At 37.4% G+C, this 15,421-nt stretch overlaps 1 pseudogene; it reads right to left on the bottom strand.

Moving 5' to 3' along the window:
* Nucleotides 1–616, bottom strand: LOC150007769 (GTP-binding nuclear protein Ran-like; annotated as a pseudogene).
* Nucleotides 617–15,421: the final 14,805 nt, after the last annotated feature.

Here is a 15,421-nt window from a genome sequence, read left to right as displayed (position 1 = left end):
TCACAGGTCATCATTGTTATCCGGGAGAGGGATGGTCTGAGCAACCTCTAGATCCTGCTCATATTTCCTGCCAGAGCTGGGTCCATGACAACCTCAGGTGGGGCAAGAGCAGGCATGGTGACAAACAAAAAGTTAGGGTCTCCAATTAGTTTCTAGCAAGCCAGAGGAAGGGCTTTTCAAAGTTGTAGTTACTTTTGGCAGAAATACCATAGTACTAAAGGTTCTTCTTTTGGTGGAAGACAGTGATTTTGCCTGTCCTTAATAACTACTTTGTGGCCACACAATAATATGGGGATGTTTTCACACACTTGTACTAGATCTCTATGCCAGTTACACATTCTTTTGTAAGTAACTCTCAAGCACTATAATGGGCTTGACTGTAATAGCCATCCCTCAGTTCACCAAATTCCTCCGGATCAGCTATATATCCCATACATTGAACTGAATAGATCCTACATTGATGTGGAACATAAAGGAATGAACCTCAACAACCAAGTTAGCTACTTACCTCAAGTCCACCGGTCAGATGATGTTTCATGAATGTAGTTTTTCCAGTCCCATCATCACCAACCAGTACAACTTTGAACTGAACTTGGGGTTCTCCTTGGGTAGCCATTGTGATGTTACTTCTAGAAACATCTCCTGGTTCATCTGAGAGCTCTGTTGTTGGTCTTCTTGAATCATCAGCAATGCTGTAATTTTTCTAATGGTCAAATATGCATCAAGTGCTTAATATATTGCCAAAAAGTCACTGGGTCTTATAAATAAGCATCATTGTCCACAGGCAGCATAGAGGAGTGCTTAAGAGCATGGATTCTGAAAGCCAGATTCCCATCTGTAATGAACTTTTGAAGCAGGCCTCTCAAACAATTACCATTGCCTGCCAAATTAAGTATGAGTTCTTCAGCTATGAATTCAAACCCCCAAAATTAATCTCCACACACTTTTTTGGGGGGGGGTGGATTGTTATTATTCCCTAAAACTTTTAAAATACATTAAGCAAACTAATAATTTGCTATTCCCTAAGCATCCTTGAAGACTTCCAACAATGATATCCTAATATGTGATGTTCATTTCACCTAATGTCCTTTTCATTACCAGTAGAACATACCAGTTGTTTCTTTAATACTCATCACACATGCCCCTTTTATTTGATTTTTCCCAACCAAATGGGTATATTCTCTGCTCTGAAATTCTCCTGTGCTTTATTTTTATCTCTGTTGGGGGTATATAAAATATTCTACCTTTTATTATAGGTAATCCTCTTATTGAATAGTTAGTACATTAAGGGAGCCTAGCATTCTGTTTAGTACTTAGGACAGACTTGATTTTTTCTTTTTCTGAAATAAATGATGAGATGATTGATCCATGCCTACAAACAAGGTCTCATTTCATCTATGCTATGTAAGTGAAATGGGAAATCTAGGTAATTTCTGAATACTTTTAAGTAATATTTTTGAAATGATGATCTAGCAATTTCCTAATAAAAGCCTTTGAGTGGCTACACTTTTTTTCTCAATCTTTGTCTTGTTTTTGTTTGTTTGGTAGACATTTGACTTCCATAATTTTCTAGGTTTTATCTCAGTGTATTTGACCTCAAGACCTTGAGCTAATCCTGACAGACATGAGAAATTGATCAGCAGCTTCATTTCACTGTCTGGAAGGAGTTAAGAATTTCATATCCTCAGTCCTGGTCTCTGGTATACCTTCTACAATGACTGGGCTTCTCTGTTGTTTCTTAAGGCCTCTCCAATTTACTTGTCTTACTTTGGATTGATTGAGACCCCTATAACCTCTCCATTTCATTTTCCCCCCTCCAGTGATATGGAGTGACATTCTCTATATTGATTTCTAAGGGGTTCTCTTAAATAGTTAACAGGAATGCTTATGAAAATCTAAAGTTAATATCTTTACCCTTTCCCAGATAACAAATGGACCTTAGAATATTTTAACTTAAACTATTTTCTGAGTATGCTACTATTGCCAAATAATCTCTGACAATTTTTAAACATCTTCTTGACTTTGGAGCACTATAGTTTTACTCTTATGAATCTAGGGATGAATTTATTTTACTTACCTGCTAGCAAACATTCAGCTTCCTGAATCTGAGAATTGGTATCTCTCAAAAATTCAGGAAAATATTCCACCATTTCTTTTTGTTATTGCCTATATCTATAATCTTTTTTTGTCTTCTAGAATACTAATTGAAATATGTTAGAAATCCTTACTTTGTCCTCAAAACCTTCCTACCTCTCTACATTATACATTTCTTGGTCTCTCTCTGAGCTTCACTTTGGATAAATTCTTCAAATGTTTCATCCAGTTCACTAATCTTTCCTTCAGCTTTATCTAATATGCTGTTCATCCAGCCATTGAGTTTTGAATTTCAGGACTTATATATTTTTATTCATTCATGAACCTCTATTTGTTTTCTTCAAATCTGCTTGTATTTTTTTCTAGTCTGTTGTTTATGTTTTCAAGTCTCTTCTTAATATTTCTTTAAATGTATTTACCATGTTATTTTATATTCCATATCTGATAATTCTAATAGCTGAAGTCTTTGTGGATTTGATTATACTTTTTGGCTTTTGTCCCAGGCTCCTATTTACATTTCCTTTATTTCTTATATATTTTGTGATTTTTTTTTTATTGTAAGTTTGTATTGGAAATTCTTTGAAGTCTAGTTTTAAGTTATATTCTTTCAAAAAAGACATAGGCTTGTTTCTATGTCACTAGGGGGCACTATTAACATGAAACAATTTAAATTAAATTTCCCTACTTAATGTTTTATATTTCATGGGTAGGGTTGTCAAATAAAATGCTGGACACCCAGTTAACTTTTAGATTTAAAAATGAGTACTTTTAGTGCAATATTTAGGGCATATACTAAAAAATTATTCAAGTTCAACAGGGCATACTCTATTTTTAATTGCTAAATCTGGCAGCCTTATACATAGCTTGAATTGGGCTTCAAATCCACATGAGCACTTGCTTGAGGTTATGAAGCCTCAGGGAATTTTTTTTCTCCATTCTCCCAGGGCAGAGGTAACTTTGCAACATCATCTTTTTTTAAGGTAGATCTTCAAAGTAAATTTATTTCTTGCTCACTCTTAAACTGAGAGTGTTGCTTATTAGAATTTGAAATCTATGCAATGAATTTCCATAAATCTTTGGCTTTATCTTCTATCCTCTGCTTACCATGTACTTTCCAAAATATAAACTTTAAGGTCCCTTAGTTTGTCCCTTAGTGTAAAAACCAGCCCTACAGATTACTTAACTTTGTCGATGTAAGAAATGTCCAAACCTGTAGCGAATTTTTATAAGAGTTTATTTGAGCCAAACTGATGATGTTTGTCAGGGAGCAAGATCTCAAATGCTCCTGAAAATAAGTTTTAAGTTTCTTTATGCATCTGAAATTAAGGAGGGGATGTTAGGAAGAATACATGAAGGTGAGAGGAATCAAGGCAGGGGGTTGGGGGGTAGGTTACATGAGCAGGGGTCTGAAAGGGGACATTTCAAAGGTGTTCTAACTTAGATGCACAGAAACAATGGACAGGGCTTACTTAATGCAAAGATAGGCCTTTTACTAAAGAAGTTATATGCCTGAGGGATGACTACCCACATGACCTGCTCAGTTAGAAATTTACGATCAGATGATCCTGTGAGGTTACCTTCCCTAGGACACCTTATTAGGCCCATACCTTTCAGGATTCTTTTCCTTTTTCTTTGTTGTTGTTTTTACACATTAATTACATTTTTGCCTGCTCTATAAAGCATTTAAAATATTTTTACATAGTTTGTCCAGTATTTCCAGCTGTTTTTGGCAGCAGGAGATCAGAGAAAATATGTTGTAAGGAAGAGTCATTCTGAATATATCAAATGACATTCTATCAGATACAGATATCGTTCAATCCTTTGTTCTTGCTAATTCTGAAACCTGGTATTCTTGGTGGTGTTTCCTCTGAGTTTTAATATTTCTTACCAGTTCATGGGTCTAGTTCAGAGTAGTTAGTTTGACTTTGCTTTCATACTCTGCAGATGGGTTTTCTGCCTAGTGACCGCGTATGGCACCTTGCTCTGAGCTTTAATTATAACTTGGGCCCACTATCACATCTATTTCCTATCAGTGCTCTTTCTCTGCGGCTGCAATCTATTTCCCAGTCCCTACTCTCTTGAGGAGTTTTATAGAATGTAAGACAATTTAATGCTGCCTCCATCACCACCCTAACTTGTCTTCTGAGTTAATCCAAAAAAATTCCATTCTTACGGATATGTCTTTTCTGCAGTTTCTGGAACTATACCTGAGTTTCCTTATGGAATTAGCCTTAGATTAGTTTTCTAGTTGCCTTTAGGAAGAAGAGGTGTCCCCTGGACACCTTTGCCTTTGTGGGTAAGCGACCAGCAGCTTCTTTCTTCTCCCTATCAGTCCCAACATCAGAATTTTAGCTTGTCTTTCTTCTAGACCCATCCAGCACTGACACTTAGTACCAATGGTATCCTGGGGCTGGCTCATATCAGATTGTAAAAGCCAACTATTAAACTTCAGGAATTTTGAGAGCTGATGATTAAGCTATTACAAAAGTTAAATTATAGAAACTTATAATTAAATAGCATATTTAAACAATGATAAGCATAAAGCTCTTAGAAGAAAAGAAAACATAGGAGTCAATGTTTGTGCCTTGGGTTAAGCAAGGGTTTTTAAAATATGACACCATAAGCACAGGTAACAAAAGGAAAAAAAATTTAATTAAACTGCATCAAAATTTTAAAGTTTCCTGCTTCAAATGATATCACTAAGAAAGTGAAAATGCAACCCACACAATGGAACAAAATATTTGTAAACCATATATTTTGTTAGGAACTTGTATCCCGAATACATTTAAAAAAAACCTCCGATAATTCAAGAATAATAATAATAATCTAATTAAAAGATAGGCAAACGATTTGAATGGATACTTCACCAAAGAACATATAAAACAGCCAATAAGCACATGAAAACATCTTCAACATCATTAGTCATTAAAGAAATGCAAATCAAAACCACAATGAGATACCATTTCATATTCACTAGGATGGTATGGCTATAAGCAAAAGGATAGACCACAACAAATGTTGGTGAAGCTATGGAGAAATCAGAAATATCCAGAATAAGCATATACATAGAAAAAAAGTAGGTTAGTGCTTGCCAGACTGAGCAACCAGGGGGTGGTGGGGGTTTTGAGTGATAAAAATGTTCTAAAAATAGATTGTGGGTTATGTTTGCACAAATCTGTAAATATGCTCAAAAACCATTGAACTGTATACTTTAAATAGGTATATGTTATGGTATATGAATTATGTATATCTCAATAAACTGTTAATAAAAAATAAGAGAAATATTCAAAACAAACTACTCTCTAATTCTTTTACAACATTTTACTATTATCTGTCTCTTCAGGTTACTTACTGAGAGACCCCAAGTGTCCCCAAAACATAGGATCAATTATGTGCAATGTTAAAACAATAAGGACTTTTTATCTCAACAGATAACTTATTTCTTTATATGAGTCAGCCAGATGGCAGTGAGTGATAATATGCTGTACTAATCCTCTAGGAAGACTAGTTTGCTTGAGGTTTAAACATAGACAGTAATGATCTGCCCCATTATAAGAAATATAACAATGCCTCAAAGGACCTCATGACAAATAAAATGATTAGAATATGATATACCAAGATCTAATCAGTCATTCTGCTTAATTCCATCAATAAAAGCTTATTGAGTATTATAGAAAACGCAAAAATGAATTAGATCCTGCATGCAGTCAAGGCTCAATTAAGAAAGTAGATGCCAATTTAAATATTTAAAGCTAAAGACATTTAATATATGGAAGGAGGTACTTAAAAACTTTTGAAAGGGCTTAAGGGGTGAAAGTCAGGGAAGCTGCCACCAGCTTTCAAATTCACTAAAACTGAACCTGAAACTTCTTGTTTTCATGCCAACATCAGGAAGATGTTAAGAGACAAAATCAATAATCATGGTTGCCCTGCAGCCCTGGAGTGAAAGGCTGATCAGGAATATAGAAGTTGCTGCACAAAGTCACATTTTAAATTCACTTGTCTACCACCACTGCCGGAGCAATGACTTGTATCTCTCTGCTGCCTTCTAATTCATGCATATGTACATCTCATTGGCAGAATCTCAACTGTATTTGGACCCTCTTGCATAAGACTATGAAAAATGTAGTTCTCATTCATCCAAACCCTGCAAAGAAAGGAAGAATATGAAAAGAAATGGTAATGATGCTAAGAACAAACAAATAACATATAACTCATTATTCTCAAGGGTAATAAGATAATTTCTGAGACTTACATAGTATGAATTAGGGATTGTTTCTTAGTGGCAGGCAATGCAAGTTGCAGAAATTTAATCTTTCCCTTAGATAACTTGACATGTCTTGAATATTGGACTCTAGGCACTTTACCAAGTTGGCAGGCTCTGAGTTTGTTGGAAGTTTATCTCCCACCCTCTGGCACATATCTTAAGAAACATAAAGAGTACTTGTGAATTCTTTTAACTTGGTCCAATCATCATTATGTCACTAATTTGTGACATAATGGACCAGTGTGAAGCCCTATGGGATGGCAAGACTATCAAATTTTATTTGGACTAAATTATGACAGAGAGCTAGAGATTTGATATAGCCCTGGGACAGAACTCATGTACTGCTTACTTTCTGGGTAAATGTAAGCTGTTTCTGGTGGTCTTTACTTATTACTACAGAACAAGAGTCAGAAAACTAGAGTTTGTAGACTGGTCACTTGTTTTGGAAATATGGTTTTTTTGGAATCACAGACATGCCCGTTCATTTACTTACTGTCTACAGATGCTTTCACATTATAACCACAAATTGAGTATTTTGGAACAAAGACCTTACTGCCAAAATATTTCCCACAAACTAAAGATAAAGAGAAATAAAAGTTTTAAATCTATTTCTAAAACAAAACTATAGCCTTTTTATGAAAGTAGACACCAAAATGTATTTATAACAGTTAAAAACAAATATTTTTCTCTGAGATGTGAAATAATCAATACTTATTTAAGGGAAATTTTCCGTCTTAGTCTTCTTATTCTAGTTTAAAAATAACCAGAATTATCTATTCTGCTCTCTTAGCCTCTGATTTAAAAAACAACAAAAACAACAACAAAAAACTTCTTTAGAAAAATTGATGGTTTTGTTTTTTAAAGATTTTATTTATTTACTCTTAGAGAAAGGGGAAAGGAGGGAGAAAGCGAGAGAGAGAAACAGCAATGTGCGAGGGAAGATTGGTTGCCTCTTGCACGTCCCGAGCTGGGGACCTGGCCCGCAACCCAGGCATGTGCCCTGACTAGGAATTGAACTGGCGACCTTTTGGTTCACAGGCCAGCACTCAATCCACTGAACCACACGAGCTAGGGCTTGTGTGTATTTTTTGAACTATTGGGCAAAGTAATTTGCAATATTTGATTGACAATCCATTATTGCTTCTAATGAAGCACAATAAAACAAACAAAAAACTCTTTGTTTGCCTGTTCAGAAAAAGCTCCAATGTAAATTTCAGCAAAAGTCAGGACCCTCATTTGGAATTCATTAGAAATCACTTGCTCAAGTGCCATTGACCTGAAAGAAGACATTGGCCTATAGTATAGACCCAGAGATCCATGTTTATCGAGCAAAGTAAACATTCTCTCTTACTCCAAAATCTCATGGTGGGTGGGGAGAACACAATGGCAAATATTGACTCTCTGGCCTTTTAATTTACACTGCCACTTAAGAGAAGTTTTTCTTATATTTTTGAATTCTAATTTTCCCATAATAATTTGCAATTATATAATGCTTCATAGGATTACTGAATGTTTTCAAAAACATCTTATTTGACCTCCACGTTAGCCCAGGAAGTATTTTCTTCTCACATTTCATAGATAAGGAAACTGACACACAGAGAAAGTCAGTAAACATACAGCTTCACAGAGAAAAGGACCAAAGGGAACATTCCCAAGCATCCTCTATATTGTAGTCACTGTCTTAAGCTAGAACTAGAACTCACACCTTGATCTGTAGATTCAAAGCCCAATATTCTTGCTATCACAATTTATTAATCCCTGTCATGGTGAGTATTGGGGATGGTACTGGTGGGGGTAACTTTTAACCAGATAAAAATATAACAAACACTGTCCCCAAACTGAAAATCAGATGACACAGGAAGAAAAGAAACAACTATAAAACTTTAAGCTAAATGGTGTTTATAAAGTTATGGAATGAATAGTATTGAAATATGCTCTTATTACTACATCAAGAATTAAGCTGAAAAGCAGTAAGTACTTTTTAAGAATTTACTTTTGACATTCTAAAATATCTAACCACAGGAAGTTATATAGTATCTATGGATAATTATTATTAAAGAGCAAACATCTTCCGGGAATGATTCAAATATAGTCTTGCTTAATTAAAATCAGTAGCTATAGGAAACGTTTTCCTTCTAGTTCTGTTATTATATGATAATATCTCTAATAACAGGGTGTTCCTCCCGTGGGAAAGAGTTTGTAATATCAGATATGGATATGCTTTCTGAAGTACGTGTGATCAAGCTCTGTGCAAATAAGAAGCAGGAATAGGTATGTTTTTGGCTTCTTGCTGAGGCTACATGCTATCAGATTCACCAGAGTTATTCACTTACTGATTTATCTGATAAACATTTATTATATACATCCTATGTACAAGATTTGTGAAGAATATAAAAACAAATTAGTGAAACCTTTTTCTGTCTAATAGATTTTGAGTGACAGCAAAAAACCAATGCTAGTGGCACACAGAAATTATTATCTTCATTAAAAAGGCTAGATGATACACAAAGGAAACAAAGCAAGTATCCTTTTGCCATCTAAGAGAGAGCACAGCAAATGTTTTCTGTAAATAGCCAGGCTGTAAATATTTTAGTCTTTGGAGGGCCGTATGCTCTTTGTTGGAGCTACTTAACTCTATCATATTGCAATAGCATCCATGGATAATACATAAATGAAGGGATATGGCTGCCTTCAATAAAATTTTATTTATGAACACTGAAATCTGAATTTCATATAATTTTTATGTATCACAAAATATCATTCTTTTGATTTGTTAAAACTCACTTAAAAATGTAAAAACCATTCTTCACTTACAGGACATACAAAAACAGGTGGTAGACCACAATTTGTCAATCCCTGATCAATGAAATTACCATCTATGAAAGAAAATAGAGTGGTAGATTGCCATGAAGGATTCAGACAAGATACTAAAATACTAAAATAAATATAAAACTAAATTGTAAATATTTAAAATATTTTCATACCAAGAGTTAGAAAGATGATAAAGTGTTAAATGGATGGATGAGACCTAGATCTCCTTAGATGAGTAATTTCAGCAATTGGTAGGAAAGGAATATAAATAACTGCATACTAAACAATGAAAAACAAAGATTTAATCCTTTCAGATTTGTCACAGTTTTTAGCCTTATGTTTTCTGGAGGTTAAATTGCTTCCCATACAACTCTATACTTGGTTCCTACATTTGTTTTCTGTTTCTTAAATAACTGACCTTGTGTATTAGTTAGAGTTCTTAGGAAAAACAGAACAAGTAGGACGGGAATATATATAATATGTATATGAGATTTATATATACACACATATAATATGTATATGACATTTTTAATAAGGAATTTACTGATGCAATTGCAGAGGCTGAGAAGTTCCATGATCTGCAGTCAGCAAGCTGAAGACTCAGGAAAGCTAACAGCATAGATTCAGTCCACTTTCTAAGACCTGAGTGCCAGTGATGGAAGTCTCAGTCTGATAGCAAGAGACCAATGTCTCAGCTCAACAATCAGGCAGAAAAAGCAAATTCTTCTTTCCTTTGCCTTTTTATTGTATTTAGGCCCTTAACTGGACTATATGATGCCCACCTGCATTGGGGAGGGCAATCTGCTTTATTCAGTCTTCCAATTCAAATACTAATCTCATCTAGGAAAACCCGCATGAGTACACCCAGAAATATTTAACCAAATATCTGGCCATCCTGTGGCCCTGTCAAGTTGACACAAAATTAACCATCACATCACTATTTCCAAAATCATGTGCCACCTGTAGATAGTATGATAGAAAGTAAAGAAATGGTATATTGTGAGAAAACTTATCAGGTCTCTTAATGAAATCAAATTCTAGCCATCCAAGGGTTGGAATGGGTGGGGGAGGATCTTCAAGTTTAGACTGTGACTGGACCTTGGGGTGGGAGCTGGAACTCACAGGCCTGACTAAAGTCTCCAGAAATTCCCTGAGCTAAACATCTCATTTCCTGCCTCATATCCTTTTGCTTTTTTTTCCCCATGTACTATTGCTAATGACCTCCCCAGTAACCACCTCACAGGATCTTGCCTGAATTGCATTGTTTAACTCCCATTTTTTACTCTGAGGCTTCCCAGATAGTATGGGGTGGGATGTCTGCTGGGACCTACCTGGTATTCAAGGAAGTGCATACTGGAAGTGTGAAGAAATCAATGCCCCATGGGGCGGCTTTGGCTGGTGTGGGACAGGAGCCAATGTGTAAAATGCTCCCCTCTTCCTTCCCTTAATGGGTGACTCTGAGGATCCTTGGAAGGTCTTGGCAAGATAACATGCTTTTATTGGCTTTCTCGCCTTTGAATTTTATTCAGGCTCTGCTTTGAGCATGAGTAGGGTACACAGACTGTCTTATTCTGCTTGGGCTACAATAACAAAACATCATAGACTGAGTGGTTTAAACAACGGAATTTATTTTCTCACAGTTCTGAAGTCCCAGATCAAAGTCTGGTAGCGTCAGTTGCGGGTGTGAGCTCTCTTCCTGGCTTGTCGATGGTCACCTTCTTGCTGTGTCCTCAAATGGCCTTTCTTGAGTGCGTGTACAGAGAGGGCATTAATCCTTTCCCACTAGAGTCCCATCCGTATAACCTCATGTAACCCTAATTAACTTCCAAAGGCCCCATGACCAAATGCCAGGCTGGGGGTTAGGGCTTCCATACATGAACTTAAGGAGGGCACAGATATTCAGTCTATAACAGAGGGTAAGACATTCACATTCCCCTTTGGGGACTCAGTCTTATTTTTGCTGGCACAACTAATCTGGCCTCAGAGTGTGCTGGTCCAAGCCTGGTATTGGTAGTTATAATTAGTGAAATGATTCCCTTTACTGGGAACTTTGTAGGATCTGAGTGATATTGTTGCAGAGGACAAGGGCTATAAAATAAGATTTCCTCTTAGTTCTCTGAGGGCTCCAATGGGAACCTAATTTAGACTTGCAGCTCTGATGACTGATATCAGATTGCCCTAGATCAGAGGTTTTCAACCCTGGATGCACAATAGAATCATAGGAGCAGTGCGGGTGGGGTGGACTGGGGATCGGGGTGATATAAAAATACCAATACCTTAACCCACCTCCAGAGCTTAATTTGGTTGTTCTGGTGCAGGGATTGAAGCTTCAGTATTTTTTAATTATAGTGTACAGTCTCAGAGGTAAAGGCTAAGGTCCTATGTGAGCCTTTGCAAAATTATCTGCTGCCCATTGTGTTTTGTCTCTTGATAAACAGAAACTTTTAAAAGTGACTTACTGCTCTGACCGGTATAGCTCAGTTGGTTGGGCCTCCTCCTGCAAAGCAAAACGTCACTGGTTTGATTCCCAGTCAGGGCACATGCCTGTGTTATGGGTTCAGTTCCCGGTTGGGATGTGAATGAGAGGCAACTGATGGATGTTTCTCTCTCACACTGCTATTTCTCTCCTTCTCTTTCTCCTTCCTGGCCCTGCTCTCTAAAAATAAATAAATAAAACCTTTTTTAAAAAGTGATTTACTAAATAATCTTAACTGAAGTTTTAAAGTGGGGCAAGCAGCAGTTAATTTGAAAAGCTGTTTTGAACCACTCAGGAGATAATAAACACCATCATATTTTGAAACAAAACATTGTATAGCAATGTTCATAATGTTTTTCATAATAGCCAAAAGGTGGAAACAAGCCAAATATTTCTCAATAGATGAATAGCTAAACAAATTGTGGTATGTACATGCAATAGAATATTCTTCGGTGTAAGAAAAGAATATAATCCTGATACATCTACAATATGATGGACCTTGAAAACATTATGCTAAGTGATAGACACCAGTCACAAAAGACCACATATGTATGATTCCACTTCTAGGAGGTACCTAGGATAGGCAAATTCGTATAGACAGAAAGTAGGTCAGAGGTTACTAGGAACTGGTGGGAGGGGGAAATGGAGAGTTGGTACTTAATGGGTACAATGTTAGGGACGATGGAAAAGTTCCAGAAACTGATTGTGGTGATGGTTTCACAACATTGTGACTATACTTAATGCCATTGAACTGTGTACTTGAAGATGGTTAAAATGGTCAACTTAATGTGATGTATATCACAGTAAGACAAAACAAAAGAGAATCTCCTCTTTGTAGGTGTGATGCTTCTGAAAGAAGATTTAAGCTTCCCTGTGGATGGGCAACCATGAAAAAGAAATCCCATTTAACAATGGCTTTTAGAATGTATCAAGAGCCTGAAGTCACTATAAAGTGATATCTTTACTGGATATTTTTTAGTTTTTTTAATATTAATAAGAGTCTTCAAGCCTTTAACAGGAAAATTAATGCTTTCTTTGGAATTTATTTTTCTGAAAAATTTGAAATCAAAATTAATGCTTGAAAATAAAGTAATAATGATGTCATCAATTTAATTTGGCATCATTATTATAGATTTTTTTTAGATATAAAAAGTAATTCTCAGCTTTAAAGATTATCAGCCTATGGTTGGCATAATGTGGGAGTAGGTGTTTTAAAGAATGGAGATTATCATATTCTTGGAATTTCTGACTCAGGCTATAGTCTGGCATAAAGAGCAATATAAAAAAGGATTTGTTCAAACTAAGAAAATCACATAATTAGTTCTTTTAGTGGCAGTGAGTGGTGTATGTAGTAAGATAATTCTAGGGCAAAAGAACTTCCTGTAGATTAACTGTCACCAGCTTTCTTTTCCCTCCTGTCAACTTATCCAAATTTTTTCTCCTTTAAAATTTGGATAATGCTTCTCTTTCTTTGCTTGCTGTTAACCTTATTAATCTCTTGCTCATGCCTCCACCTTTCTCTCTCTGTACTTTTCTGCCTCTCTCTCACAAGAAACTTCTTTCCATGATAACAGTTGCTTAAAAATTATGATGAATGTACATGAAAGGAAAGGTAACTCATGATTTCACCATTTCCTTTGCAGGTCAGTGGTATAAGGCAATGGAATGTATGTAAACAGTTGGGACATTGGAAAGTTCTTCTCCAGGCTGTTTATAAAACTCCCTGCAGACAAGATTTTATGCTATGTAAAAATTTTAGAGTTGAATAAATGTATAAAAAGAAGAGACAGAAATGGTCTAAAATGTTCAGGTTTGTAAAAGCTTTTACAGAATGTCTGGGAGTCCTGCTGTCCTCCAGTGATGAAGTTTCCTTCCACATCTCCCTCCCACATCAAGGTTGCTTGCCTCCAAGTTAAGTGGCTTTTGTGATTGACAGTCTCTCTTTATTCGGAAAGAAAGTTCCTGATCCTAAAATGCTTGCTTAGTCCAAATCAAGGGCCTCCTATTCCATAATTTTTGGCCCTTTGCTACCAATAGTGATTTCATTATGTGTGTATGGGGATAGGGGTTTGCACCCTGCATTTCTTCTCTATTTTCTGACTTGACTGAGGATTTCTAGAAGCTTCCCTTTCCTTCCCTACTTCCCTTGGACGTTGGAGAATCTTCACCCTAATATCAGGGGCTGTGTTTTGTGTTTTGTGGAGGTGTTTTCCCACAGGCTAGAGTTAAGCATCAGAATGAGTTTTTACATAGAAGCAATGTCATCCAAGAGGTGTCCAATAGGCATAACAAGTATAGATATATGGCTGAGCCACACCATGGCTTTCAATCATTCATTTGTTGGTCATACACACACACACACACACACACACACACACACACACATATTTATTTACTAGGTGATTGTTATTTGCAAGCACAATTTTAAAGGCTAGGTTATAAAACCAGTAAGAATTGCTATACTTATGGAACTCATATTCAAGTCAGCACAGTTAAAAATAAAGATAAACAAGTAAAATATATAAGATGTTAGATGGTGATAAGAGCCAAGGGGAAAAAAATTAAGCAGAGAAGGGAGAGAGAGATGGGTAGGAAAGAGACTAAGGGAGAAGGAAGAGGGGGGAGAGAGAGAGAGAGAGAAAGAGATAGAGAAAGAGAGATATTGATTGTGCAATAATAGAGTAGTGAGAGAAGACCTGTAAAGGAGGAAAGAGGAAGGACATCTCTAAAATCAGAGAAGGAAAACTCTGACTCCAAAAAACCTCCGCTGCCTTGCGGCATACCTCTTCAGGGGAAAGGCTAGGGGAGTAAACCCCGACAGAAAATCCGGAGCCGGAGTCCCTAAGGCGGTTTGACGTTGTAGTCAACACCGGCAACTCCTGCGGCGCACCTGAAGCCAAGCTGTATTGACTTTGTCTTTCCCTTGGACCCTTCAGCTGCGAAGAGAGGGGGGGGTCTGCTGCATGGGCAACAGCAGACCCTCCATATCACCCTGCCCAGGCTCTGTAGCTTCAGTTTCACTGGAGAGGACACTCCAGCGTCATCGCAAGATGTCGACTCAACACGGGAGGAGACAGATACCGGTTATAAGCTCATCCGATTGGCGAAGGAAACGAGCGCCAGGGGTCTCCTCTGACGGTGGGAGAGGTCATCGCACCTCACTGGACAGCTACCGCCCGCCTCAAGCTGGGCAGCCCCAGCCAATTAGGTGCCGTCTCGCCATGGCTCGCCTGCCCCACTGGGTGCGTGGGGATCAGAGAGGCGCCTCTTGAAAAGTGGGCCACAAAACACCCGCACCAGTTAATTCCAAGCAAACAACAAGAAAGAAGCCTCCGGCTCTTCGCCTCGCTAGCTGGAACATCAGGACCATGTGCCCCGGACTTACTGCAGACCTTCCGTGGATCAAGGGTGCCAGGAAAACCGCTGTCATCGATAGGGAACTGGCACGACTAAACATCGACATTGCGGCTCTACAGGAGACCCGGTTGGCCGACAACGGAACTATCAGAGAAACCAACTACACCTTCTACTGGCAAGGGAAGTCTCCGGACCAACCAAGACAGCACGGTGTTGGGTTCGCTGTGAAGAACACGCTTGTTAACTCCATAGAGCCACCCACAGGAGGCACAGAGAGATTACTTACCCTCCGATTGTCAACAACTTTCGGCCCAGTCAGCATTCTTAGCGCGTACGCCCCAACCCTCTGCGCCACCATCGAAGAGAAAGAACAGTTCTACCATGCACTGGACGAAGCGTTATCCAAGATCCCCAGA

Source organism: Furipterus horrens, unplaced genomic scaffold (assembly GCF_987537825.1).
Source record: "Furipterus horrens unplaced genomic scaffold, mFurHor1.1.pri manual_scaffold_6, whole genome shotgun sequence".
NCBI classification, from domain to species: domain Eukaryota; kingdom Metazoa; phylum Chordata; class Mammalia; order Chiroptera; family Furipteridae; genus Furipterus; species Furipterus horrens.
Note: the sequence above shows the minus strand (reverse complement) of the source record. Positions and strands in the feature narration are given on the sequence as shown.